Source organism: Aegilops tauschii, chromosome 7 (genome assembly GCF_002575655.3).
Source record: "Aegilops tauschii subsp. strangulata cultivar AL8/78 chromosome 7, Aet v6.0, whole genome shotgun sequence".
NCBI lineage: Eukaryota > Viridiplantae > Streptophyta > Magnoliopsida > Poales > Poaceae > Aegilops > Aegilops tauschii.
Genome location: NC_053041.3, coordinates 204,233,800 through 204,239,370, shown reverse-complemented (window position 1 = coordinate 204,239,370; position 5,571 = coordinate 204,233,800).

Sequence of the window (5,571 nt, the reverse complement as noted above, 5' to 3'; positions counted from 1 at the left end):
ACCCCCCGTAGGCGCGCCCTCCACCCCCGTGGGACCCTCATGGCTCCCCTGACGTATTTCTTCCTCCTATATATACCAATATACCCTAAAACCATTGGGGAACAGAATAGATCAGGAGTTCCGCCGCCGCAAGCCTCTGTAGCCACCAAAATCCAATCGGGACCCTGTTCCGGCACCCTGCCGGAGGGGGGAAACCTCATCGGTGGCCATCTTCATCATCCCGGCGCTCTCCATGACGAGGAGGGAGTAGTTCACCCTCGGGGATGAGGGTATGTACCAGTAGCTATGTGTTTGATCTCTCTCTCTCTCTCATGTTCTCGAGGTGATACGATCTAGATGTATCGTGAGCTTTGCTATCATAGTTGGATCTTATTATGTTTCTCCCCCTCTACTCTCTTGTAATGGATTCAGTTTTCCCTTTGAAGTTATCTTATCGGATTGAGTCTTTAAGGATGTGAGAACACTTGATGTATGTCTTGTCGCGCTTATCTATGGTGACAATGGGATATCACGTGATCCACTTGATGTATGTTTTGGTGATCAACTTGCGGGTTCCGCCCATGAACCTATGCATAGGGGTTGGCACACGTTTTCGTCTTGACTCTCCGGTAGAAACTTTGGGGCACTCTTTGAAGTACTTTGTGTTGGTTGAATAGATGAATATGAGATTGTGTGATGCATATCATATAATCATACCCACGGATACTTTAGGTGACATTGGAGTATCTAGGTGACATTAGGGTTTTGGTTGATTTGTGTCTTAAGGTGTTATTCTAGTATGAACTCTATGATAGATTGAATGGAAAGAATAGCTTCGTGTTATTTTACTACGGACTCTTGAATAGATCGATCAGAAAGGATAACTTTGAGGTGATTTCATACCCTACAATAATCCCTTCGCTTGTCCTCTTCTATTAGTGACTTTGGAGTGACTCTTTGTTGCATGTTGAGGGATAGTTATATGATCCAATTATGTTATTATTGTTGAGAGAACTTGCACTAGTGAAAGTATGAACCCTAGGCCTTGTTTCCTAGCATTGCAATACCATTTACGCTCACTTTTACCACTTGTTACCTTGCTGTTTTTATATTTTCATATTACAAAAACCTATATCTACCATCCATATTGCACTTGTATCACCATCTCTTCGCCGAACTAGTGCACCTATACAATTTACCATTGTATTGGGTGTGTTGGGGACACAAGAGACTCTTTGTTATTTGGTTGCAGGGTTGTTTGAGAGAGACCATCTCCATCCTACGCCTCCCACGGATTGATAAACCTTAGGTCATCCACTTGAGGGAAATTTGCTACTGTCCTACAAACCTCTGCACTTGGAGGCCCAACAACGTCTACAAGGAGAAGGTTGCGTAGTAGACGTCAAGCTATTTTCTAGCGCCGTTGCCGGGGAGGCTAGGTAAGAGGCACTCACACCCCGTCAATCAAGCTCTTTTCTGGCGCCGTTGCCGGGGAGGTTAGTGCTTGAAGGTATATCTTTAGATCTTGCAATCGAATCTTTTTGTTTCTTGTTTTAGCACTAGTTTAGTTTATAAAAGAAAACTACAAAAAAATGGAATTGAGTTTGTCTCTTACGTTTCATCTTTTTAATATCTTTCGTGAGTATGATGGAAAGGAAAAATGTGCCAAAGTGTTAGAAGAAGAATGCATTAAAATGTTTGGCACTAAATCTTTGAATAATGAGCATGATTGCAATGTTGTTAGTATGAATTCCTTGAATATCCATGATGCTAATGATATGCAAAGCCACAAGCTTGGGGAAGCTATGTTTGATGAAGATGATATTTTTTGTCCCCCAAGTTTTGATGAGAAAATTTATTATGATAAAAGCATGCCTCCTATCTATGATGATTATGTGATGACACGTATGCTATAAAGAATAATGATAACCGTGAAACTTGTCATCTTGATTTCAATTTTCAATCCCATGATAGTTATTTTCTTGAATTTGCTCCCACTATTACGAATGAGAAGAATTTTGCTTATGTGGAGAGTAATAAATTTTCTATGATTGTGGGTCATGAAAGGAATGATTTATGTGATGGTTATATTGTTGAATTCATTCATGATGCTACTGAAAATTATTATGAGGGAGGAATATATGCTTGTAGGAATTGCAATAATATCAAGTTTCCTCTCTATGTGCTTAAAGTTTTAAAGTTATGCTTGTTTTGCCTTCTTATGCTAGTTGATTATTGTTCCCATAAGTTGTTTGCTCACAAAATCCCTATGCATAGGAAGTGGGTTAGACTTAAATGTGCTAGTCATATTCTTCATGATGCTCTCTTTATGTTTCAATTCTTATGTCTTATGTGAGCATCATTGAAATCATCATGCCTAGCTAGGGGCGTTAAACGAGAGCGTTTGTTGGGAGGCAACCCAATTTTATTTTTGTTTCTTGCTTTTTTGTTCTGTTTAGTAAAAAATAAATCATCTAGCCTCTGGTTATATGTGGTTTTATGTTTTAATTATTGTTTGTGCCAAGTAAGACCTATAGGATCTTCTTGGATGATAATTATTTGATCTTGCTGAAAATTCCAGAAACTTTCTGTTCACGAAAACAATTGTTTAAAATCACCAGAACGTGATAAAATACTGATTCCAATTGTAGAAGATCAATAATCAAATTATCTAGGTCGTCCTATTTTTGTAGATTTTTCTGAGTTCCAGAAGTTTGCATTAGTTACAGATTACTACAGACTGTTCTGTTTTTGACAGATTCTGTTTTTCGTGTGTTGTTTGCTTATTTTGATGACTCTATGGCTAGTAAAATAGTTTATAAACCATAGAGAAGTTGGAATACAGTAGGTTTAACACCAATATAAATAAAGAATGATACAGTACCTTGAAGTGGTTTTTTGTTTTCTTTCGCTAACGGAGCTTACGAGATTTTCTGTTAAGTTTTGTGTTGTGAAGTTTTCAAGTTTTGGGTAAAGATTCGATGGACTATGGAATAAGGAGTGGCAAGAGCCTAAGCTTCGGCATGCCCAAGGCACCCCAAGCTAAATCCAAGGACGCCAAAAAGCCAAAGCTTGGGGATGCCCCGGAAGGCATCCCCTCTTTCGTCCTCATCCATCAGTAAATTTATTTGGAGCTATATTTTTATTCACCACATGATATGTGTTTTGCTTGGAGCGTCTTGTCATTTCATTTTCTTTTGTTTTGCTTTCTGTTTGAATAAAATATCAAGATCTGAAATTATTAAATGGGAGAGTCTTTACATAGTTGCATAATTATTCGACTACTCATTGATCTTCACTTATATCTTTCGGAGTAGTTTGTTGTTTGCTCTAGTGCTTCACTTATATCTTTTAGAGCATGGCAGTGGATTTATTTTGAAGAAATATATGAACTCTCATTCTTCACTTATATTATTTTGAGAGTCTTTAGAACAGCATGGTAATTTGCTTTGGTTATGAATTTAGTCCTAATATGATGGGCATCCAAGAGGGATATAATAAAAACTTTCATATAAGTGCATTGAATACTATGAGAAGTTTGATTCTTTATGATTGTTTTGAGATATGAAGATGGTGATATTAGCGCCATGCTAGTTGAGTAGTTGTGAATTTGAGAGATACTTGTGTTAAATTTTGGGATTCCCGTAGCATGCACGTATGGTGAACCGTTATGTGATGAAGTCGGAGCATGATTTATTTATTGATTGTCCTCCTTATGAGTGGCGGTCGGGGACGAGCGATGGTCTTTTCCTACCAATCTATCCCCCTAGGAGCATGCGCGTAGTACTTTGTTTCGATAACTAATAGATTTTTGCAATAAGTATGTGAGTTCTTTATGACTAATGTTGAGTCCATGGATTATACGCACTCTCACCCTTCCACCATTGCTACCCTCTCTAATACCGCGCACCTTTCACCGGTATCATACACCCTCCATATATCTTCCTCAAAACAGCCACCATACCTACCTATGATGGCATTTCCATAGCCATTCCGAGATATATTTCCATGCAACTTTCCACCGTTCCGTTTATTATGACACGCTCCATCATTGTCATATTGCTTTGCATGATCATGTAGTTGACATTGTATTTGTGGCAAAGCCGCCGTTCATAATTATTTCATACATGTCACTCATGAGTGATTGCACATCCCGGTATACCACCGGAGGAATTCATATAGAGTCATATTTTGTTCTAAGTATCGAGTTGTAATTCTTGAGTTGTAAGTAAATAAAAGTGTGATGATCATCATTATTAGAGCATTGTCCTAGTGAGGAAAGGACGATCGAGACTATGATTCCCCCACAAGTCGGGATGAGACTCCGAACGAAAAAAATAAATAAAAGAGGCCAGAGAAGCCAAATAAAAAAAGAGAAAAAGTGGCCATAAAAAAGAGAAGGCCTAAAAAATGAGAGAAAAGAGAGAATGGGCAATGCTACTATCCTTTTACCACACTTGTGCTTCAAAGTAGCACCATGATCTTCATGATAGAGAGTCTCCTATGTTGTCACTTTCATATACTAGTGGGAATCTTTCATTATAGAACTTGGCTTGTATATTCCAATGATGGGCTTCCTCAAAATGCCCTAGGTCTTCGTGAGCTAGCGAGTTGGGTGCACGTCCACTTAGTTTGTTTTTGAGCTTTCATACACTTATAGCTCTAGTGCATCCGTTGCATGGCAATCCCTACTCACTCACATTGATATCTATTGATGGGCATCTCCATAGCCCGTTGATACGCCTAGTTGATGTGAGACTATCTTCTCCTTTTTGTCTTCTCCACAACCACCATTCTATTCCACCTATAGTGCTATGTCCATGGCTCACACTCATGTATTGCGTGAAGATCAAAAAAGTTTGAGAACATCAAAAGTATGAAACAATTCTTTGGCTTGTCATCGGGGTTGTGCATGATTTAAATACTTATTGTGGTGAAGATAGAGCATAGCCAGACTATATGATTTTGTAGGGATAGCTTGCTTTGGCCATGTTATTTTGAGAAGACATGATTGCTTTGTTAGTATGCTTGAAGTGTTATTGTTTTCATGTCAATATTAAACTTTTATCTTGAATCTTATGGATCTGAACATTCATGCCACAATAAAGAAGATTACATTGATAAATATGTTAGGTAGCATTCCACATCAAAAATTCTGTTTTTATCATTTACCTACTCGAGGACGAGCAGGAATTAAGCTTGGGGATGCTGATACGTCTCCAACGTATCTATAATTTTTTATTGTTCCATGCTATTATATATTCTGTTTTGGATGTTTATGGGCTTTATTAAACACTTTTATATTATTTTTGGGACTAACCTATTAACCCAGAGCCCAGTGCCAGTTTCTGTTTTTCCCTTGTTGCAGTGTTTCGCAGAAAAGGAATATCAAACGGAGTCCAAACGGAATGAAACCTTCAGGAGAGTTATTTTTGGAACGGAAACAATCTAGAAGACTTGGGGTGTACGTAAGGGAAGCAACGAGGAAGGCACGAGGCATGGGGCACGCCCACCCCCCTGGGCGCACCCTCCACCCTCATGGGCCCCTCGTGGCTCCCCTGACGTATTTCTTCCTCCTATATATACCAATAT